At 37.8% G+C, this 25573-nt stretch overlaps 1 pseudogene; it reads left to right on the top strand.

Annotated features, from left to right (window-relative positions):
- Nucleotides 1-4108: 4108 nt before the first annotated feature.
- Nucleotides 4109-24001, top strand: LOC149152167 (conserved oligomeric Golgi complex subunit 5 pseudogene; annotated as a pseudogene).
- Nucleotides 24002-25573: the final 1572 nt, after the last annotated feature.

The following is a 25573-nucleotide window of genomic DNA, read 5'->3' on the forward strand; positions in this document are numbered from 1 at the left end:
GCAATGAAAAACAGAGGTCCAAAACAAAACTAACCTTCGGTTCCCATGGGCATTAACTTGTTTCAGGGGAATGAGGAAGCTGCCTGGTTGATAAAACAAGAATAGATGGTAAATGTAGGAAGTGTATCTGAACAGTCTCTCCCTTTGCAGATTCATTAGCTAGTCATGGATCCTATCTGCAATATATGTGGCATAGTCATAATGTACAGCTGGAGGCTTTCCAGGAGAGAATATAGACAGCATTGCCATTATAATATCATCCACATCCTCCACTCCCCTGAACCCTAGGACATAGCTGATCAAATCCACTAGCATTCTGCCCAATTCATTTAAGTATGCATATCCAATAGGAGGAGTTATGATGGCTTCAGAGCTTGGTTGTACAAACAGCTGGTTGATTTTGAGGATCTAGTCATTTGACAACTTAGTCCCCTTCTTTATCAAGTTCTGCATGTAGAGGGGGGTCAGTGGTTTTGCAGTGTGGAAATGTAGCATCTCATTTATGCTCTCTGGGGTGATATGGAACAGAATTGAGCCTGTAGGGTTGAGGACAGCTCTTTGGCATGGATCATAGCACTCCTGGCATCTGTGGACCAATTCTGGCATAGGATTTACCTGGGGGAGGTTGTAGATGGGCAAGTTTGAGTCCCAAATCCCTAGGATATCAGCTCCACTAAGGTGTTGGGCTTTCAACTCATTTAGCAACTGAATATTGTATTTAGAGCCTAATGGAAACCAATCCAACATTTGATAATCCATATCTCCCAGAGCTTTCCATTCTAACTCCCTATGAGGGGTATTGAGAGGCTTGATGTTCAGTGCAATTGGAGTTTCCATGGCCTATTAAGCTTCTGACTTGCAGGTGAACTGGTTGAAGTAAGCAGAACAACACAGAGGTGATTACTTGCAATGAAAGTGTGAATTTCAGGGACCAGAGGGTGAAATGAGCATACAGTAATTGAAATACTGTTTGAATTACGAATAAGACCAATGTCTGGTCTCACTCTGTCTTTTGTGGCAGGTTTTTAATGGATTGACCAACTGTCTCACGATTGCGTGAGCAGTTTACAGTTTTTGATAAGAACTCGGGAAATCAAGGCTCAGCTGGTGGTTTTCGAGCTTGCAGTTGGAAATAGAGGCCTTGCAGAGGGAATTTGCCGGAAAAATGATGAGTTTTAGTGTCCTTTGAGCCTTCTAAGTAATTTACGGACAATTTAGGCGTATGGAGGATAAATGATGAGAAATACCTGGCAAACAGCGAGCAGTGGTCGTAAATGTGGGCAGAATTGGTGCTCTGGAGGTCTCCAGGTCGATTCCAGCGGGGTGGCGCAGTTTTGGACGTAAAAGACCATGCAGCGAAAACAATAGCGAATGAGCGAAAAAGTATGCAAAACGTGATTTTTGGCCAAAATATGGACCTTTTGGCAATTTGGCGCCTTTTCTCGGATGACGTCAGCATGACGTCATAGGGTGGGGTCAAGCTCGGATGACGTCAGCATGACGTCATCGGGTGAGGTGGCGAGCTGCTATTGGTCCACGGGGATGATGCGGTGGCAGACACGCTGGCACAGGGGCGGACAAAAGTACTGATGCGATGGCGGGGTGGCGGCGACGTGGCTCTGACATGGGCATGACGTGGGACCAGCAAACCGGGCGGTAATTGCAATAGTGGTTACGGTTTTTCTCGGACCGCTTACGATACGGCCCCAGTTTTGTCAGAGGCCGCTCCGAGAGACCCGAGAGGGTGACGCGTGGCCGAGGACTGACGTAACCCTTCGTCATTTTCTCGGGCGCTAACTGTCAGGCGTGGGGGCCGCTCCGATATCAATGAGAGCCGTCGGATCACATGGATCCGATCCGATGGTTGACGGAAGGGCGATGTGATCGAACAATACGGAGGGGGGCGGGTTTAATTTATTATAATTTTTTGAAAGCTGCGCCCGGCGGAAAACACTAGGATATGGGTTTTTGTAAGGTTTTCAATGTATTTTGGAAAATCAAATATATGCGCCGAACCTTTGGAAAAGCGGTAAAAGGTGGGTTTTTGGGTTTTTTCATAATTTCAAAGGGGTTATGGGTAGGAGGGGTTTTTACAAGGTTTTTCTTTACAATCAAAGGCTTAATGGGTGGAATGACTTCAAAGAAGGGAGAAGGGTGAGGCTTAGGTTCATCAAAGTGACCAGATGCCAATTTGATCCCTGACAGAGAATTGATTGGCTATAATGCCAAGGGGAGGGATATTTATACAAAATTTGGGGTTTATACACCATGGTGTTAATAATATTAGGGGAAAGGTAACATAGGGGATTTACATAGTAGAGTTAGAGTTAATATGGGGGGAAATGTGAATGAGGGGGAAGTCACTAAGTTTATTTGAAACTTACTTAGTTTAGGGAGTAGATCAAAATGAAAAGAGCTTTAGACAAGAAATGTGGCTTCTAAAAGATTTAAGAACCACCATGAAACCATAATCTCTTCCATGAATCTCAGCTGATGAGGGAGTGTTAGTAATGAAATGGAAAGGGGAAGAAGGGAGGTTAGACATGCTTCTTGCTCGCTGCAACTTGATGAAGAATGACACCTTCTCAATTCATTGTTTTTGCTTTGGTAAACAAAGTTAGCACACATGCAACTTATAATGAATGACCTTTCTGCAACCCCAACTGCCTACCCATCTATTGCCTAGCATTTTTTATTTCTTCTTGGAGGGTGCACTTGGACTTGCAGACCCTTACTTGCCTTTTCTTTTCTTTTGGCTTTTTCTTTTGTTTTTCTATCTACTTCTACCCCTATTTCTTCCAAGGTCCCAGATTAAGCTGTTGGGAGCCTTTTTTCTCTACCTAAACTACTTGTCTACCAAGATTAAACAGTTTGGACAGACTCCTTTCTCTATTCTACAACTGAAAATTTAAAACATGACATGATCCAGATTAGACTGTTGGACCATCCATCAAAATTTTAGTCCATACCAAGCTATAAACACAGATTGGATTCTCTTGGAAATATGTGGTCTTTGAATCATCAAAGCAGAGCATATTTGGACCTTTTCATAGCCAATCATGAAATATGAAACCTATTGGTATAGGTAGCTAACAGAGACAAACATATTGATTTTAAAAATTATAACTTAAATCTACAAAATGTAACAACCTTATTCACTTATATACTTTTATTTTTTATTTTTCAAATATTAATATTTTGTCAAATCATTTGAAAAACAGAATGCTTCACAAAATTTCAAATTGAAATAACCTAACAAAATATAAAAAATTACTAACTAAAATTTCACATGGAAACATTTTAACAAAGTATCCATGCTAATATTAAAAATAAATTACTCACCAAAATTTCACATGGAAACATTTTAACGAAGTATCCGTGCTAATATTAAAAAATCAACCTATATAAGAATATGCCTAGGAAATTTAGTCACACAATAATCATCCATTAGGCCAAAACGAGACTTGCTTCGCTCTATCAAAGTTCTTACTCCTTCCTTTCTTCAAAAACTCTCCATTCCTTTCCTTGACAAGGGTAATTTCTTCATTTTTGGTTTTGACTTTAGGCCAGTCAAGCCCTCCTTCCTGTTGTCGAAGAACTGCTCTCTACTTCGAGAGTTGGAACATACTCTTTCTACTTTAAGGATTCAACAAACCTTCCTTCCCTTACCCGAAGAAATGCTCTCTTCCTTCCTTCGAGGAGTGGAAGCGTACTCTCGATGCTTCTTACAGATTTGAAGTCTGGATTCCCCACCTCAAAAACGCTTATGTCCTGATTCAAAGAGGGGAAATATTGATTATCAACTTATCTGGAATTTAAAATTTTGTGAGTCAGAGTCAACAAGAAATCCTAAGCACTATTAAACATCAACCTGCACACATTTGCACCTCTCTAAATTTGAATCTTGTTCCCTTTCTCTTCCCACATTTCCATTTTCTAAATTCTCACAACATTTACACGAGCACATTTCTCAATCCATTTCAAACCGATGGGCTTGTAGATCTACACGGTAGTGCCTCAAATTCATATCCCCATTAACCAGGTATTTATGATTTCTTATCACTACAATTATACAATGTCGATTCTCTAGAATAAAAGGACAAAGAAAATGGTGAGGTCGATCAATACATTTCACAGAGGATGCTAGATACTATCACCTACAGATAACACTCTATCCTCCCCCTTTTACTTAATCACCTCACTTAAACCTTGTTTGACCCCTTGAGAACCCACTATGAACGATCCATGGTGGTATTTAAATGATGGATCCCTCAAAGAAGAATTCATGAACGATCCCCTCTTCACCAAATTTATTTCCAATGATTTCAACTAGATAAAATTTGCTAGCGAGGCCCTCAAGAGTGGATACGTGGTCTTGTGCACAGATAGCTAGTTCAAGGGATTCTTTTGCTTGAAAATTAGCTAAGAAATTAAGCCTATTCACACCATGACATGTTGATTCAATAGCTCTTGAGCTCAAAGGATGCCGAGGGGGTTTTAAATGTAGTTAAATTTCAGGTTAGTAGTCTACAGTGGTTGTTGTAGAGACTTAGGTCTGTGATTACAGAGCCATACAAATAGACCAAGTTAAATTCCCAACAACTTTCACACCTCCATGAGGATATTTAGGTTTTGCATAACATTATTAGGGTGATAAAATAGGTGAGAAAGATGAGATAATTGATGGATTTTGAAGGTGATAGCAACAAGTTAGACCTCATTAAAGTTTCTCAAATGTATAATGAAATTAAAAGCCTAAGAAAGGAACTACATCTATTAGGCATTGAGGTTGTCGATGAGGAGATCCCCCGGTTAACGGAAGTGGGGACTGATTGCGATTAGAGGAAACAAAGGTTCTTGAGAGAAAAATGGAGGCTTTGAATGAGGCTAATGTAGGAAGTGCCTTGCAATTGTATTACAACATGGAGGAATTGAGGTCCACTATGGAGGCCATGATTATTAAATACAGGTCCCAAGTTGCTAAGTGTGTGAGTTGGATATTTGATATGAAGGCCATATCGGTTAGTTTTGGTTTGGGATTTGGAGTGCATGGGATTCAGAAGAGTGGCACACCGCAGATCAGAGGCAGTCTAAAGGCAAAGGAGGTATTGTGGTAGAGGATGGGATCTTGTATGGACCAGTTGCATTCGACTATCCTTATAGTGTGGCATTTGCAAAGGGTGTCATCGAAGAAAAGGGATCCTTTCATTATTCTTTGTTTCTTGAAGAAGTAATGCAAGTATGTAATTGTAAGTAAATGATACCATCGATTTCTTGATCTGCAATTTACAATATTTATAACTAGCACTTGCTTTGGTGAATAAATATACATTATTTTATTAAATTTGCAGTGGATGCCATAGGGATTTTAATACAAAATATCGCTTGAGGCATATGAACAGATTACAAGTTATCCTCCAATTTTTATTTTTATTTTGATAAAATCTACTTGATACCATTATTGGTTGTGCCTCCTATTCAAACCTTTCATAACAAAGCCCTTCATATGATCAACCCTATAATTTAGAATTTCTTTGTTTGACACACATAACAAAAAAATTCTCCCAATTTTCACTACATAAACTATGATCTCTATTGCCAACATCTGATAAAATATGATCAAATTTCTGCTTCTACATACTACCTGGTTGTCTTCTAGGAGATTGTATATCATTTCAATACCAGAATGCCCAAAAAAAATACAATATAGGACTAAGAATTTTGGTTTTCTACTTGGAGATGATTTCACCTGAGATTTTTGCCCTACAAACTGCGAAAATCCTTCATGCTTCTTGCCTATGCCTTTCAATCACTTGATGCCCACCTTGAAGATAAGGAAATTGTTCATCTGCAACTGTATCTTCCCATGCTTGTGTTGAATGTGATTGTTGATTCCTCCTCTTCCCCAGGTTATGAGTCAAGAGTTTTTGTTCACATTGATCAATTGGATGAGCTTACTATTCGACTTGCACATCTTGATCATGGTAGAGTTCATATTTCCATTTGTATGCAACAACATATTCCTCTTCATGTTCTCCTTGTTGAATTTCTTCTTGATGATATGAGCCATAATATCTATAAGGAACAATTCATTGCACAAGTATGCAATTGTTCAGACTACATAAATCTATTAATACATGGAAAACAGATCAGTGTGAATGTAAATGAGAAAATATGTTTTGTTGATGATCCATCTATGTTCCAACCAATTTATCTCCAATGGGATGTACTTGTAATCAATAAAGAAACTAGTGTGGGACATGAGTAGACTCCCAAATTATAATGAAATAAAGTAGTTATGGATTTTCATATTTACATAAATATATAAACTGTTTGAATTGATAAAACATAAATTATAAAATGGAATTGCAAAGATAGCATTACTAGGTGATTTTTGGATGCCATGAGAACATCCTTTGAGAAGCTATCACCTCACTTGATTATGCAATTGTTTTTGGCCTTCTAGTGTCTCTTATACTATTTTATTCAAACCCGTCTCTGTGTATTTGTATTGGCTGGCCTCTCCTATAAGTATTCAAAAAGAAAATATGTTTCAAGTTTCCTTCAATACAGACAACAACCAACAATATTCAAGATGCAACAAATGTCGTTGCAGTAGAACTAGGAATGCCCATGAAATGCAAAATTATAGTTTTAAGCACAAGAATAAGGTCTCATAGTTATTCACCATGTTCCTATGCCATGTAGCAAAATGAAATGAGTCAACAACATACTAAAATTGCAATTCCACTGATTACAAGGAACAAGTAAAACCTCATATTAAAGAAAGGAAAAGTTGCTACATTCTATTTTGACTCTAAAAACAATGGAGAGAAAGACTCAATGAATGTTTACAACACAAATTCATACACATCAATCCATATGTACCATGTTAAGGATGCTTATATTATGTAAATAAAATTTTGAACGATTGCAAGAGGGAGAAAAGGAGAGTCGCATCTAAATACAAAGGCAAAAAAATCCATTGAGTTCGTTTCGTTGTAGGTTTTTATTAATTCAACATGATTTCCTGATCGAAGAAAGTTGAAATGAAAATCCATTATTATAACATATTTGTCAGCACTAACTTCAGACTGCAGCTGTCATGTGAGGTAAAAATAGCTATTCAAAGCAATTTGTTTACTGAATGAGCTTGGATTATCAATTTAACACCAAGTTTGTTTTACCACCAAACATTATTAATTATTTTATAATCCATAAGATCAAGAGACATCTTTGACATTTCAATTCAATCAAGACATTGAATTAGCCTTTTTCCTCTCTTGGTTCTCAATAATTTTGTAAAAGGGTTCAATCTAATCCTACATTAGATACATCATGCTTTCCAATAGTTTCATATGAGAAAAGAGTGGTATTCAAGGATTATACATAGTAAATTGCTACTTACTAATGGATTTCTTGGCCAGTTGAAAGTCTAAGAGGGTAGAATTCAGTTTAAAATTCTTTAGATGCAATGGGATGCCTGAGTATGGCCACCTTTAAACATAATATTAGTATTGAATGTACTATACATCTATGGAAAACTTTAAAACCAGCACTATCAGTTATATCCATTATGAATACAACTACATGTAATTAATATAGCTTCTAAAGATTTTGAGGAAATTTGTATTCTTTGTCTATTCTCGATGTTATTTCTCAATTTTAAATATGGTCCTTATAAATTTGGTTGCTACCAAAATAGGCCATGATATTGGTTGCCTTCTAAACTAGATAAGATAGAAATATAGTCTAGGAAATGATGCAAAGTCAAAAGGAGGTTTGAATTATTTTCATATTGAAACCTAGATTCTTCAGATTTGTATCTTAGTGCTTAACCAATTAACTTTTCAAATGAAAATTGATGTATCATAATCAACAATAAGAACTTAGGTTGAATAAATGTATATTTGAAGAAGGATTCTCCAAGACAAAATACAAAGATTAAAAACATTGAAGATCATTACTGAAGGTAACCAAATACATAGAATATATGTTTTGCAAAGCGTGACTCCCAAGAGGTAATGTGATCTAGAGTAGGAGCAAAGTAGCACATAAAATGCATTGTTCAAGAGGAATTCGAAGGAAAAATCAACATCGGGATGAGGGAGCCTAGATGCTGAAGGAGAAATTTACACCTTGAAGGATACATTCAGAAAAGCTCCCCACCAAGAACAATGCCAACCTGTAAATGGATGATAATTTTCACTACTGGATGGTCATCTATAAAAGGATATATAAATTTTTGAATAATGCTTCCTTATTACCACATTGCTGGAGAGCATCCACCGCCTATCAAGAGGAGAGGCACTACTTACACTGAACAACCACGTAGCCTGACTTAGCAGCCCCTGGGTGGCTCAGTGGCTTCCTTGCAAGTAGTGCATTGGCCACTTCTTGTCAAGAATCAAACGTAGGTAGGGGCTATACTAATAATAGAAACACTCTATTTGAATTATACCAACTTCAAAATGTTTCTCCTGAGTATGTCTGATGTCATAAGAAGGATGCATGCTCAAAATGAAATTTATCAGATAACTACTACAAGGTTGCAATTGAATGGATTATTTTATGTTCAATTATGGGAAGGCTAACATGCAGACTAAAAGAATAATATTTCAAGTATGTTAAATCTAATTGGAAAATTATAACACTAGATTGGTTGATTCTAACCTTTAGGCTTTAGGGCATGACAGTTTTGTCACTACATTGTAATAAAAAATACAAGGAATCATTCTGTATATATATAGGTTGTTGAGAGTTTGATATAGTGAACACATCCTTGCTACATATAGTGAATGCATCCTATTATGACTATCTATGAAATATTGTCAAAGGTTCATTATAATTTCTTTGAGTAGTGTTCTATCTTTTCCACAGTTTGGAAAAAATTTGCAAATATATTTGTGCTCTTGAAATTCTTTAAACTTAAAATTGATTTGTCGTTGGCATTCTACAACCTTTCAATTGATCAAAACACTCACTCTCAAGTTGAACTAGGAAAATTTGTTCCTCCTTTTCTAGTAAGGGCCAGTTTGATATTATTATTTTATTTTATTGATTATGTTTATATGAATAAAATAAAAGACACATGTCAATTGAGTCTATCTCAAGCAGTTTCGAGGAATCATTGTTATCATCCCCACTCAGGTTCAATTCCTGCAAGTTACTTGATGAGATTTGTTGAGTCTGAGTAGTTTCTTGAGGATTGAAACATTCATATTCCTCATGCGGAAAATAAAGATATTTCTCATATTTTTGTTGCTTAGTTGTCATTTGTTTTATACTTATTATCATCAAGTTATTAAATACTTATTTCTGAACTTTGTTATCCCTTTAATTCCTCTTTATAAATATTTCCTTTAAATATCTAATTTATATAATTTCATAAGGTTATGGATTTCTTAAGAAATCATGCATCTAGTGTTGTAACTTGTCACTAACACGTTGCATAACTTATCAACTAATTTAGCATTGAAGTAAGCAATGCCCCCTGATTCTGTTTGCAATTTTTTTCCCTCTAAAGCATTGAATGCTACATGACCTTTTGCTTTATGTGTTGTAGTATATAGTCATGTGATTATTATTCTCACAATTTTAGCTTGGTCAATCTATTTATATAAATCTTGTCATGGCTATACAGGAAGGTGATCCAATGTTGACAGATCGAGTTTGGGATGTGCTTGTCAAGGCTTTCACAAGTCAAATGAAACCTACATTCACAACATCAAGTTTTGTAAAAGAGATACTTGTCTTGGGTTATCAAAAAAATTTGTCCATGGTAGAGAATCTGATTGAGAGAATTTTGCGAGACATCAATGTTAAGGGTGTCCTTCCAGCTATCAAGACAGAAGGGAAAAATCAAATGCTAGCTACTATAGAATCTTTCCAAATATCTTATTCGGCACATTGTTTGAGCAGCCTTTCAGATCTTGTCAATAATTTGTTCCAATGTCCAGTCGAGGGAGTATCCCATCACAAGAGAAAATATCAAGGTTTATTTCTTGCATTCAAGAAGAAATTGAAGCAGTTAAATTGGACAAACATCTAACACTCCTTGTTTTATGTGAGATCGGTAAAGTCTTGCAGTTTCTAGTAGAAAAAGCTGAGTATCAGGTACCACATTTTTTCCCATGTTTAGTTTGTTGTTTGTTACATTAACCTTAAGTTGATTTTCAGATATGCATAACATTTTCCTTTGTAATGTTTCTTGGATTCACATTTTTCATTTGACCCTTTTGGATTCACTTCTTTATATTGATATATTTTGTTTTGGAGGTCTATTCTTGTATTCCATATTCCTATCTAATGCTATAATTTTCAATTTTTAATATCATGTAACAAACGAATTGAAATGGTTACTGGACTCTATTAGTGTCAGTCTTTCCAGCCTTCCTCCAGTAATCAAACATGCTCTTACAAAGTGGTTTTAAGGTGTCAAGGTCAAATTTTGTCATTTCAGTGAGTCTTCAAGTAAAATTTGATCACTAGGCATTAGGTCTAGGGTTTGCTTTCACTCCTTCCAAAGTCGCCCAAATGTCGGTCTATGTCACTATTCAGATGAGTGTACCATTATTCATAAGTTTTTTATTATCATGTCAAGTTCCACTGGTCATTTTACACCTTGTTCATGCTTCAGTTGTGCCTAGGTAAGGTCATTTCCCTCTCCTAGGGTTTTGAAGGAAATTTCTCTTGGACGGTCAAATCATTGGCAAAACTTGTATCCTGATGTTCATGCACCTTTCCCTATCCTTAAATTACCTTATCAAACACTTCCCATCACTGAGATACCCCAAATTCATCATTTTCGCACAAACCCTAATTTCTTGCTACAACTTAGCAATTTTCTAGGTTGGACCTGTGTTTTGCCTTTTTGGACACCTTCCCCTCACTCAATTTCTGAGATTCCAATTTCCCCTACTTCCTAACACCCCTCCCTACTTCCCAAAATTTCCTCAAGAATTTAGAAGCTCCCTATCCTCTTCATTTCACTTCATTTCGACAAATCTCTTGTTCCACATATCGGGGTAGGTTTCACTCAAATGTTGTTTATGAGCAAGGAAAGATTAATTTGGAGAAACTGAGAGAGGTTTTTCTCCAAACTAGGCCAAGGAATAAAAACCTCCTTCACGTTTTACACAGCTGTCATGGTTTTAGAGAAATGTCAAAAATACAATTTCCTCGAGAGAATTGATGCACCTCTGAAGTGACCTTGGGAAAATCAAATTTTCTCCTAGCTCAGTTGGCCAAATGACTTTTGTGATGAGTCAAATGATAACTAGACACAAAGATATTTCCAATGAGCTATCATGAGCTCAATTTGGAGTTGCGGAAGGCATTCACAAGTTGACTGTAACAGCACTCTGCCTTGAGGCAACCTCATTTGGCACATTTTGACCAGTCTTGGGAGATTTGATTTTTGATAGAGAAAATGCACTCCAAATTAAAAAATTATAGCTAAGTTGGAAATTAGACTCAAATAACTTTCCAACGAGCTATCCTTCACCCAATTTGGACACCGGGAAGGCCTCCAAAATTCACCTAGAAGAGGGCGCAGTGCACAGAGGGAGCGTGGCGCACTCGGAGAAAATTTCTAGTGTAAATTTACACTGGCGCGACGCACATAGAGAGCGCGGCTCACAGGGAAAAAAGGCCTGAAATTGTGCCAAATTGCCTCAAATTTCTCGTAAAGCCCATCAAATTTCAAGGTAGGCTCTATAAAATTACTTTTTCATCAAATTTGATAAAAGATATGGTGGTTTTATGCCTATGATTGAAATGCAACAAAACTCATAAAGCAACCACAAGAAACGCAAAGGGCCATTTTTCTAGGGTTGTGCCATTGTGTTGTTGCTGCAAGGGTTTAAAAACTCATTGTTTTCTCCAAACATTGTGGAAGTGTCCAAGCCTACATCAGCAGAACTGGGATCACCATCACAACATAAGGCACCTTGCAAGATGAGGAGCAATTCCATCTTTACACTGATATAGTAAACTTGAATGTTAATGAATAGCATAAGATAGTAGATTAGGTCATCATGGAGAAAGATGATAAGATCAAAGAGCTTAGGGACAATTTTTATAAGGCCAATTTCATGGTTTGATTCCTAGAACAGGATAATAAGCAATTGAAGGTAAATCAACTACTCTTGAATAAGTATAAGGTTGATGTTAGCAAAGAAGATGTAAAGGGAAACTTGAGCAACAAAGGGAGCAGATGTCTTCAGTTGACCTAATTGCAGGAGAAATCAATTAAAATAGGGAGTTTTTGCTTCACAAAGTAAATTTCCATTTAAACAATCTTCTTAAGAAGGCCAAAAGAGACAAAAAATTTCAAAGACACATGGCTACTCATTGCTACATAAGGAATCAGGTCTTCAAAGTCAAAATCAAGCAGTTGAAGAAAATACTCCAGGAAATCCTAATCGGGAAAAAAGAGAAGGTTAAGTTGCTTGCTGATGCTTCCCTTAGAGCAATACAAGACAAGGACAAGAAACCTATGCATGATGAGGGGCCATCACGTGAACAGGAGGCTGATTTCATCCTCATTCAAGATGATGATGCAGATGTGGAGAGCGCCCGACTTAGGATGACTATTCAGGAGTAGAACACGAATATCCAAGAATTTTCACTCAATTTGGAGAGGGTCAAATGGATCATCACGTATTTGGAGTAGAGAAACAAGAAGCTTGAGGACCAAAATGATATCATGGAGCTGCAAAATATCCGTGAAGACCAGCAGGCCGCCCAAAGAAGCCTAAATGAGAAGACACCTATTCAGCAGGAGATAGAGGTTGATTGAGAGATTTGGCTCGAGAGGATCCACATCCACTTAGAGAAGTTGTTGGCGAAAGCAAACAAGGACAGGGACATGCTTAGGAACATGGAAAACCACTATTGGGCACGGAACAAGGTTTGCAAGGCACACATAAGGAATTTGAAGGCAAACTTGAAGAAGGCATCAAAAAGGCAAAAGAGGCAAAAGGAGCATGATCAACTCCGGATATTAGCCAAGGCAATCCTTGGCCCACCATAACACTTAATGAAGAAGCTCTAGACCAAATTTCAAGAAATTTGGAGCACACTTTGAAATTTTGAAATTTTTTGTGCAAAAAACAAGGTTTTTCTCCCTATGCACTGCGCACGTGGCTCAGCGCTAAATTTCTAGAGCTCCAAATTAGGAATGGTTTGCATTTTTGGATTCAACATGGAAAATCACAACAATTGGTGTCCGTACAAGAAATTTTGGCAAGGTAAGAGTCTCCAAAAGGTCAAAAAACACCCAAAAATGGCCTCTCTGCCACTTTTTTCACACACATGAAGCAGTCTTGGGAGAATGAAGATTTGGAGGGGCAAATGAGCACCAAATTCAAAAATTCTAGTGGGGTTAGAAAGTAGACAGGCCAAGATTTCCAACAAGCCCACGTGGGCACATTTTGGACACCTGCAAGTGCCCTAAAACAGGCCCCAAAGTAGCGCAGCGCACAGAGAAAATGGTGCGGCGCACAGAGGAAAAATTACCCAATCTACACTTCGATTTTTTGGAACCAAAGGCGGAATTTAAAGTATCTTTTCTCCAGATTGGCTTCTATCCAAGTGACGAAGGAAGGCAAATGGTCACCCAAGCCAAATTTCATGTTTGTAGCGCTGCACCTATACCTGATGGTTGGCTCTCCATCTCCATTTTGTAATTATTCGAGTAACTCCCCAACCGTTGGGCATTCTATCTCTTCCTTACACATTCTATATATTGTATGCAATCTATTTGCAAAGGGTTGGTTGGCTTGTAACTTCTAGGAGACTGTGGGAAAGAAACTTTGTTTCTTAACTGTGTATTTTTGACAGAGAATTAATGAAAGGCAGCAGATCCGTTTCATGAGATTCTTGTGGTTGTGAGTGTAACAAATGTGTCTCTTATGTTTTCATATGTATTTTATTATGTTTCATAATTCGATTCATGTTCATTTCCAGTGAAAATTTCTGAGTGAGATTAGGTAGAATTCAATTTTATTGCTCTGCCTGTGGGAAAATTTCATGTTCAATGTTATTCTTCTGTTGAAAAGGATTCATGTCACTATGCCCTTTCCACTTTCTTCAGCAATCTATTCATGCCACGGTACCTCAAACTAAATTGTTACATTTTCTGCTTACCTTGCCTCATGGAATAATCTGTGCCTTTATATTAAATTCTCTATTCTTTGCTAAGTGCCGGTCCCATAACATCCCAGAAGCTCGGTCATTCATAAAATTGTTTCCAGAACCCCTATTCACTTACTAGCCTAAGGTAAACATTGCATTGTAAGTCATCTCAAATTGTTTTCAATCATCTATTCATTGAGCGTGACTTGGAGATAGCCCTCTCCTGCTCTGGTAGGGCTAGCTTCTAGACTGAGCGTGGTTTGTGGTTACCCTAATTTTTGCCTTCCTTCAGCCTGAGGCAGATTTAGGTGCTAACATAGTGACGACTCCACTGAGGATGAAAATGGTTTTCTTGAAGATTGTTTTGCCCCAGTACGTCTATCGAGCTCAGATCTGATGGTTGATGGTGAACAATGATCAGACATAAGAAGATGGCTGAAATCATTCACCTGGCGACTCCATTCACTGAAGAATCCAGCAATCGATGCTTCATGGTGACTCCACTGCAAAGAGGTCAGTAGCTTTGATATTTTCAAGATGAATCGGGTTGCAAGAAGATACGCTCCCATGAGCCGAGATCACATTCCAGGCTTTCCAAATAAGATTAGGAAAGTAGATTGGTCAAGGAATTTGCCTACGTTTAAAGATGATGGTTAGAAGGACGTTGCTTTACATCTAGCTCGATTTCACATGCATATTCGCAAGTTGAAGGTTGATTTTCCTGAAGATTGCTTGATGAAGATATTCATGGCCACTCTAGAAGGTGAAGCCCAATCTTGGTATGAAATTTTGTTGCCTGCTTGTATTTACTGTTTAAAGGATTTTCATGCCATGTTCATTGAAAGATATAAAGACTCTTATCCATCATTAAATGTAGTTCATGACTATTGCAAACATGCTTCTACTTTTATTTAAAGCCTTGAAAAATACTATGAGGATGATAATTTTATGGATGATGAGATCATGGAAGCCCTGGATGAAAATCCCTTTCAGCAGTGTAAAGACGATCATGAAAATTTGCAGCATGATCAAGATTGTAGTACAGTGGAAGAGGAATATTTATATACACCTTCACTTGAAATTAATGAAGACAATCACTGTTTGAGCAAAATCAAACAAAAGGTCTTATCTCCTTTGTCTAAAGACGAGATAGGTAAACTCTTGCACGGTTATGTTCCAGCTCAAGCTAAAGCGGGTTTGCAGTGCACACATGGTCAAGAAGGTGTTGGTGAAACTTCTTCCTTTTTTGAAAAGGATGATAATCCGGTGAACAGCTTTATAGATCAGCAGGTTGAAGAATTCCATATGGCTGAAAGTGATGAAAGAAAAAGTGTCGTTTCGGATCTGTCCATAGAAGAAGACAGAGTTTTGGATCCAAATGTTCTCATGTCATCAGAACACATTCTTCATGAAGAGGTAATCCAGTTAGTTCATGAACAACAAGATGAGAATTTTGTTCAAGTAAGTGAAAAAGGTTCCTTGGATGAATCGTTGGTAGATGATAGAAATTTCATGCTTGGGTTTCAAGAATCATTCGAAGTTTCTTTTCTCATGATTGATGAATGCAAAGACAATCTGGCTGTCATATCATATGAAGGTGACCTACAATACATTCAGGCTACCGAAGAGCAGAACATTCAGGATTTTCTTTCAGACTCTTCCTCATATGTTTCATGTTTTGAAGTGTTCTTTGAAGAGGAAATCCGCTCATCTGCTTGTTCAGAATTTTTTAAGGACCAGGAACATACTTTTTCTGAAGTACATTATGAAGGAAGATCAGAATGAAAAGAAAAGGACATCTTGTTTCCTTAGCAGGAGGTAAATCTTCATGTTTTTCATGATCCAATGGCAAATCTGTTATAGTCACCAGTGAAGGTCATTATTGCAGTTTTCAGTGATGAAGGAGATCATGGTCAATTATGTTTTTGGAGGCCCAGTTACCAGTATCTGTTGTTGACCAGAAGATCTGATCCAGAGAATCAATCAAGGAGGCATCTACTTGATTGGTTACATTGGAAGACACATTACACATGATTGTACATATTGCATTAGTAAGCAGGTGGCTGTCATCATGATTTGAAACCCTCAAATCTTGATGGACTACTGCCATTGAATAAGTTTTGTCAGTTATTGTTTTAGTTAAGTCAGTCATGAGTCATTTCCTTTTGCATAGAGTCAAGTTTTTCAGTCATTTCAGTTCGCATTGAGTTAGTTTGAGTCAAGTTTCAGTCAATAAATTGAGTCATGTTGGTTTGTCAGAATAATGGACTCCATAGCCCAATGGACGAAGGCACTGTCTGCTCACCCAAAGATCTGTAGTTCTTGGCACCTCCAAGGAGCTACCATCCCCCATTGGAGCCAATGTTAGTTTCAGTCTTTCCAGCCTTCCTCTAGTGATCAAACATGCTCTTACAAAGTGATTTTAAGGTGTCAAGGTCAAATTTTCTCATTTCAATGAGTCTTCAGGTAAAATTTGATCACTAGGCATTAGGTCTAGGGTTTTCTTTCACTCCTTCCAAAGTCACCCAAATTTTGGTCTATGTCACTATTCAGCTGAGTGTACCATCATTCAGAAGGTTTTCATTATCATGTCAAGTTCCACTGGTCATTTTACACCTTGTCCATGCTTCAGTTGCGCCTAGGTAAGGTCATTTCCCTCTCCTAGCGTTTTGAAGGCAATTTCTCTTGGACAGTTAAATCATTGGCAAAACTTGTATCCTGATGTTCATACACATTCCCCTATCCTTAAAGTACCTTATAAAACACTTCCCATCACTGAGATCCCCCAAATTCATCATTTTCGCACAAACCCTAGTTTCTTGCTACAACCTGGCAATTTTCTAGGTTGGACCTGTGTTTTGCCTTTTTGGACCCCTTCCCCTCACTCAATTTCTAAGATTCCACTTTCCCCTACTTCCTAACATCCCTCCCTACTTCCCAAAGTTTTCTCAATAATTTAGAAGCTCCCTATCCCCTTCATTTCGCTTCATTTCGCAAATCTCTTGTTCCACACATCGAGGTAGGTTTCACTCAAATGATGTTTCTGAGCAAGGAAAGATGAATTTGGAGAAACTGAGAGAGGGTTTTGTCCAAAACAAGCCAAGGAAGAAAAAAATCCTTCATGTTTTGCACAGGTATCATGGTTTTAGAGAAATGTCAAAAATACAATTGCCTCGGGAGAATTGATGCACCTCTGAAGTGACCTTAGAAAAATCAAATTTTCTTCTAGCTCAATTGGCCAAATGACTTGTTTGATGAGTCAAATGATAGCTAGACACAAATATCTTTCCAATGAGCTATCATGCACTCAATTTGGAGTTGCGGAAGGCATTCAAAAGTTTACTGTAACAACACTCTGCCTTGAGGCAGCCTCATTTGGCACATTTTGACCAGTCTTGGGAGATTTAACTTTTGACTGGGCAAATAGACTCCAAATTGAAAAATTCCAGTTCAGTTGGAAATTTGACTCAAATCCCTTTCCAAAGAGCTATCTTGCATCCAATTTTGACACTAGAAAGGCCTCCAAAAGTCACCTGGAAAAGGGCGCAGTGCATAGAGGGAGCGCGGCGCACTGGGAGAAAATTTCCAGTGTAAATTTACACTGGCGCGGTGCACAGGGAAAAAAGGCCTGAAATTGTGCCAAATTGCCTCAAATTTCTTGTAAATCCCATCAAATTTCAAGGTAGGCTCTATAACATTACTTTTTCATCAAATTTGATAAAAGATATGGTGGTTTTATGCCTATGATTGAAATGCAACAAAACTCATAAAGCAACCACAAGAAACACAAAGGGCCATTTTGCTAGGGTTGTGCCATTGTGTTGTTGCTGCCAGGGTTTAAAAACTCATTGTTTTCTCCAAACATTGTGGAAGGGTCCAAGCCTACATCAGCAGAACAGGGATCACCATCACAACATAAGGCACCTTTGCAAGATGAGGAGCAATTCCATCTTTACACTGATATAGTAAACTTGAATGTTAATGAATAGCATAAGATAGTAGATTAGGTCATCATGGAGAAAGATGCTAAGATCAAAGAGCTTAGGGAAAAATTTTCTAAGGCCAATTTCATGGTTTGATTCCTAGAGCATGATAATAAGAAATTGAAGGTAAATCAACTACTCTTGAATAAGCATAAGGTTAATGTTAGCAAAGAAGATGTAAAGGGAAACTTCAGCAACAAAGGGAGCAGATGTCTTCAGTTGACCTAATTGCAGGAGAAATCAATGAAAATAGGGAGTTTTGGCTTGACAAAGTAAGCCCACCATAACACTTAATGAAGAAGCTCCAGACCAAATTTCAAGAAATTTGGAGCACATTTTGAAATTTTGAATTTTTTTGTGCAAAAAACAGGGTTTTTCTCCCTGTGTGTCGCGCACGTGGTGCAGCGCTAAAATTATAGAGATCCAAATTAGGAATGGTTTGCATTTTTGGATTTTGCATGGAAAATCATGATTATTGGTGTCTAGGCAAGAAATTTTGGCAAGGTATGAGTCTCCAAAAGGTCAAAAAACACCCAAAAATGGCCTCTCTGCCACTTTTTTGACACACAGGAAGCAGTCTTGGGAGAATGAAGATTTGGAGGGGAAACTGAGCACCAAATTCAAAAATGCTAGTGGGGTTAGAAAGTAGACAGGACATGATTTCCAACAAGCCCACTTGGGCACATTTTGGACACCTGCAAAATCCCCAAAGGAGGCCCCAAAGTAGCACAACGCACAGAGAAAATGGCGCGATGCACAGAGGAAAAATTGCCCAATTTGCTTCCGTTTCGTGAAATTTCAGTTCGCGACTTCTCCAAGTGGGCCTGCTCATCTACACTTCGGTTTTTTGGCACCAAAAGCAGCATTTAAAGTATTTTTTCTCCAGATTGGCTTCTATCCAAGTGGCGAAGGAAGGCAAACGATCACCCAAGCCAAATGTCATGTTTGTAGCACTGCACATGTAGCTGATGGTTGGCTCTCCATCTCTATTTTGTAATGATTCGAGTAACTCCCCAACCCTTGGGAGTTATATCTCTTCCTTACACATTCTATATATTGTATGCAAGCTATTTGCAAATGGTTGGTTGGCTTGTAACTTCTAGGAGACTCTGGGAATTTTGTTTCTTCACTGTGTATTTTTGACAGAGAATTAATGAAAGGCAGCAGCTCTGTTTCATGAGATTCTTGTGGTTGTGAGTGTAACAAATGTGTCTCTTATGTTTTCATACGTATTTCATTATGTTTCATAATTTGATTCATGTTCATTTCCAGTGAAATTTTCTGAGTGAGATTAGGTAGAATTCAATTTTATTGCTCTGCCTGTGGGAACATTTCATGTTTAGTTTTATTCTTCTGTTGAAAAGGATTCATGTCACTATGCCATTTTCACTTTCTTCAACAATCTATTCATGCTGCGGTACCTCAAACTAAATTGTTACATTTTCCGCCTACCTTGCCTCGCAGAATAATCTGTGCCTTTGTATTAAATCCTTTGTTCTTTGCTGAGCATTGTTCCCATAACATCCCAGAAGCTCGGTCATTCATAATATTGTTTCCAGAACCCCTATTCACTTACTAGACTAAGGTAAACATTTCATTGTAATTCATCTCAGATCGTTTTTGATCATCTATTCACTGAGCGTGACACGGAGAGAGCCCTCTCCTGATCCGGTAGGGCTAGCTACCAGACTGAGTGTGGTTTGTGGTTACCCTAATTTTTGCCTTCCTTCAGCCTGAGGCAGATTTAGGTGCTAACAGACTCCACCCTCAAGCCCACAAACTAGAACTATTTGCATCTAGGATTAAGTTGATCTTTACATGGGACCAACCCACTGAATGAATTCTGGTTCAGTATCTTGGGACTGCTCTACTACATTTATTCTGCATAAAAATTCATTATAAATTTAGCTCTATAAGAAAGGACACAAAATAACTACCATAATGCAATTCCTAAAAAGTTAAAACAAGAATTCCCCCTGTACTGTAACAAACCCGCTGTATTGACTAGAGGTGGTTATTATGTCATTCGGCTCTCCTGGTGCGGTTACAAGAATGGGGTACATACAATACATTTTTTTTGTCATTTTAAAGTTTCCTTATGTCATGCGCATGGAGCCCACGTGGCCTACCATCACAACGTGCACATTCCCATAACCAGAACTCTGAGACTGGCAGGCACTCCTCTCAACATAGTGGAACACAATGATTACAATCTTCTAGATGGCCCACACCAAGTATGTAATGTGTTTTACTACATGCTCACAGTCCGATATCAATACTAATATTCAGGCATAAGACCATATAGGAGAAAAATTTCCAATATGGTCACTCTCCCTCCAATCTGTCCCCACTTTTCTTAACTTTGTTTGGTTTCCCAGAGCTAGCTTAGTTGAACTATAGTTGTGAAAAATCTCCAACATAATTTTGTAGTCTGAACACCTATAGGGATGACCTTATTGGACCCTAAAAAGCATAGCTATTTCCATGTTGCACCTTAGAGTAAAAGGTATGTATCCAGGCCCACTAGAAGATATAACTCAAGAAAGGTTTCAGGCCATCCAAACACCCTTGGCTTTCAAACCATGCCAAGTACACCTCAAGCTCTTCGATATTTGATCACAATATTTCAGAAGAAGGAAAACTAGTCACTATCTTTCCGAGATCTTATTATCACATTTCTCTCCTTTTAGGATCTAAAGGGATAATATGCTTATCCATAGACTCCATATTATCCAGGAAGGAAGCTTCAGTGGGACTGTGTTCATGTCTAATTTCACATCTCTCGGCTACTTTGTGACCTATCAACTAAGAATACAAAGTTGCACATGTACCCATACACACATGCTTATATCTGTCTCTATAAAAAGTTTAGACTTGAGAGCAGAAAATGTCATTAAATAAGTGGTTGGGTAAGTCGGGTAAGTCCTCCTCTAGCCTATCAATTCTCCTTACATACTTCATATTTCATGTCATGAGCACATAATCATCACATACTAGCAACAATGTGCGCAGAATAAATTCTTAGCAGACACCGGTATACACTTGGACTTAGAGGTCTCACTTGGGTTCATACTCCATATCATGTCTACCTTGGCTGACACTTTGTTTATGAATTGCAAAAATAAGAAGCACGGATCTATTCTTCCCTTGTACTCTTTACGGAATTGAGGTTACTTGAGGATCCATGCATGCATCTCATGGTATATATCATCCCTAGGCCCCCCTTGGGAAGATTGAATATGCAAGCTGGAAGTTCTTTCCAAACTCACTCAAAAGGGAGGTTTAATACTATGATGATCAAGATCATAATTTTTTTTTTATATAGGGATCTAATCACAATTGCATAGCTTTTTGTTGTTCATGTAAATCTTCCTAATGCCCACAGTTTAAGCAAGTTCCTTGTGTATACATGCCACTTCCATGCATCTATAAACTCTTTACATAACTGCCATTTTGTTTTATTTCATTTGCATGTGATTACGCCAGGTTAAAAGACTATTCATAACTTATGCAAACAATTAGAAACTAAATTGCCATACATGATGTACATATTGATTGATTGAAAAGCATCCAACACTTAAAACTCTAGAAGACATATGAAATCCAAGGTTCGGTGTCGTAAATCTGGCAATCCTTTCTCAGTTATCATAGTGAGATGACCTTGGCTGGCTACAATAGGAAGGCTCTCTATGTGATAAGTTTTCTATATGATAATAAATTATAATACTAGAAGATAACTGATTGATAGATTTGTTAAACATATAGCACAACAAAGCTCTACTGCAAAACTATGTTTTCTGCTATTATGAAGGACTTGTTCCTAAACTTATATATCTATATATATATATATATTTGAAAATCATGAGGCACAATTGTTTGCTAAAGCCATGTCTTCTTTAATTAACAAACTGGGGTCCAAAGTCAAATTTAGATCCATTGTTTTCATGATATACATGTAATCCTTGTATTTCTTCAGCTAATGCCTGTGCATTAAACCTAGTATTGGCACAGTCTAGATTGATACTTGCACTTCTTAGGAATATATACATATATATAGGTACATATTTGAGAGCATAATGGTTGGTTGGTATGGTCATCCCCTGCCCAATCTAGTATTACAGGTTGGAACCCAAATCTCCAGGGTCAGTCTAATACAGGTCTCGTATTATGGTCAGTTATGTGACATCACCAGAACAAGAGGGTTACAATTTTACATGTTATGGTTCCCACAACACTTTCCTCCACTTCTTAAAGGTAGTGTCACTTCGATGTACCCATTAAGCTTCAGAAACAATTATGTGATCCTATACTAAACAGAGTATTGTCCTACCTTATGCAAAGTGCTGTAGATTTCAGCAAGGAAATTCATCTGGTCTTACATAAGAAATGTAGAGCTACTACAACATTCTCTCTCTCTCTCTCTCTCTCTCTCTATATATATATATATATATATATATATATATATATATATATATGGATAGATAGATAGATAGATATATTCTACACACAGTACTTAGAGAGAATTTCATGTGACCCTTACACAACCGGTTCATTGTATTTTGCAGCTAACCTAGTGCATTAAGAATAGTCCAAGCATGAGGTTCACTGTGTGTTGTGGCTAACACTTAACATGTTAAGAATAGGTCAATCCTTCCATACAAAGTTCATCTTAGATGGAGCACGTACTCAACATGTTAACAATAGCAGTAAAATTGTTGTGTGATTAACATAAGTGAGTCATAACTTTCAAGAGGATAAGTACTAGGACAAGGACAATAACTCACCTCCCAACCACTGACAGGCTACAATTAGTCCCCTCGTGCAGCTGTCACCCCCGAGCCTAATTTTAGGGCCTGATAAGACTGTTCTAGGACCAAGCTACCAGATACATTAGGGGTTCTAGGGGTGCCTAGTCTAGGGAATCTAGAAGTATGCAACCTCCACCCACCAATGAATGAGGAAATCTAGAGGTATAATCCTCCACCCTCAATCCATACTAGGGACTCTAGATATTTAACCTCCAAGCCTACTACAAACTGATATACAAGCAAGGAAGGCTAGTCCAAATGTTTTTATACCAGAACTAAGCATAGTCACAATGACTTACCAAAAGGATGTGATTGACCTCAATGACCTTATTTTTCTAAATCGGAGTTTCACCATTAGTCAAAACTAACAATTTGGAATGCTACTCTTTTGTACCATTGATTTTTGTTCTGCTAACCTAGAAAGTGCTAGTGGGCACAACATCCACCTCAGTGTTGGTGTCTCAGATCTAATCTGTGCTCTTCCTTTTTACAGCGCAAGGGTTCTCCTGTAGTTGCCTAAGTTTGTGCTAATGTTACTGCTAGCCTTTTGTGTTGCCTGTCCTATGTAGGTCTTCCCTGCTTTCTCCAATGTACAGGTCACCTGTTCATATTCAGAAGTACCTCCCTCTATTCTTTGATTTCAAATCTCCAGACACCTCCATAGATATAAAATTATAGGTCTCTGCCATGAAATGTACCAGAGTCTTATTATCCAATGCTATGCTCCAAAACGTGGCATACCTTACCTTAGAAACATTCCCATGGTTATAGACCAAATTTTTTTCTTCATAGTAGGTACTAGGAGGTTGGAATAGATTGAGGATATGCACATTTTCTTCTTCTTCTTACCATCCCTCAGAGATCTCAATGGTTTTTATTAATCAAACTGCAACTGCTTGAATTGATAACTTTAGGTTGTTTTGGGCCTGTCTGGACAGAATCTCCTAGGCCAACAGGGTAATGCCACATACCTCCCTGTTTCAAATATTTTTTATTGTCTATTATTTGTTGTTACAGTGGGTGGCCTATTCATCTCAACGTGCTTCCAACCATCGATGGATTGCTCATTGAATGGCCATATCACTATATATTCTTTTGTTGTGTTTGTTTTCTTGCATGGTGTTGCAAAGAGTGTTTTCTTGTCCTACATCCTTGCTGACAATTAAATACACCAATCCCTTGCTTGCTCACCTGTCAGCCTCCATGGCTTGTGACAAAACATAAAAATATGTCCATGAAGAGCAATCTTCTTAGCCTTGGAACAAATTTTCCCTTTTTCCCTCATTACATGCGTCTATATATATATATATATATATATATATATATATATATATATATATATATATATATTTCCAAAATATTCCCAATATCTAAAAAGTAACAGGGGCTATCACATGTACCTCCTCTCGATTTATTCGGTTCAACTCTTAACAAACAAGGAACTATATTGTATAGAACAGCAGCAGCTGGATATTCATACCCAATTTAGTGAATGGGTGGAGGTTAACCAAGTCCATTATGTATTACTTTGGGCTTTGGTTAGTTTCTATAGACTAAGAATAGAAGGCATGAACTAGAGGCCCAATCAAGGGTCAGGGCTCTTTGGGTTCCGTTGGCGGTCGCATAATTTTGAAAGAGGTGAAAAAACTATTGTAGTGTATATTGTTTCTCACTACAATTATTGTGTTTTAATGATAGACTTTCCCACGAGAAGATGAGGAAGGAATAGGGAAAGGCTAGTGGCGAGCCAGTTTCAGGTATGAAATGCTTTCTGAATTGCGTCATAGATGATAGCATGATGAAATGTTTAAGTAGCATGGTTAGGACCTGCATGCTATGTTATAGAGACAGAGGGAGTGGTGAGGCACGTGGCTGTCATGCGAGGGCCCACATGGTCCACTAAGGAAATTTTTAAACTTTTTTATTACGCACATTATGTTTAAAATTCACTAGAATTTCTTCTCATGATCATGTAAATTGGTTGACAAATATCATACCAACCTTTTTTAGGTGTGGAGGAACCTTGAGGTGAAAAATAAGGGAAGGAAAAACTATGGCTCACCCCCTTCTTTAACAAGGTATTTTGGGATCGTTAAAAGTGCAAGACTCTATTTCAAGCCCTCTGCTATGGAATTTACATGAATGATCTCTGGTCCCGGATCCGCGTAACCTACAACTCAGTAATGGCCCTCTTTGACTCTATTTAAATCTACTGGTAACACCCATATCAACATCAAATCTATTGGAAACACCCATATCAACATCAAAAACACCCATATCACCACCACCATTATCATCTTCAAACACTAATAAATACAGAGATAGTATGTTAGCAATGTTAAGACCAAGACACCAATCCTCTTATACATCAATGTTGAGGTCATCATCACTGTTGCCCCATCACCGAGGTTTTCATCTATGAGGTCTTCATATGTATAGGAGGGTTGAGTATAGATTCACTGATATTATGACAACCTCATCATGACCTTTATATATCCATCAAGAATAAGATTGTGACTGCATGTGTATGTCGACATAGTGTGTTACTATGAGTTCCTTCAATTATGCCAAGGAAATGTGTGTTACAAAGTATTTTCTCACTATCCTTGTACTCCCTGTCCACGATCCTGGAGGACCTCTATA

This window comes from Pinus tabuliformis, chromosome 9 (genome assembly GCF_031772625.1).
Source record: "Pinus tabuliformis cultivar Carrire ecotype Pingquan chromosome 9, CPIR1, whole genome shotgun sequence".
Classification (NCBI taxonomy): domain Eukaryota; kingdom Viridiplantae; phylum Streptophyta; class Pinopsida; order Pinales; family Pinaceae; genus Pinus; species Pinus tabuliformis.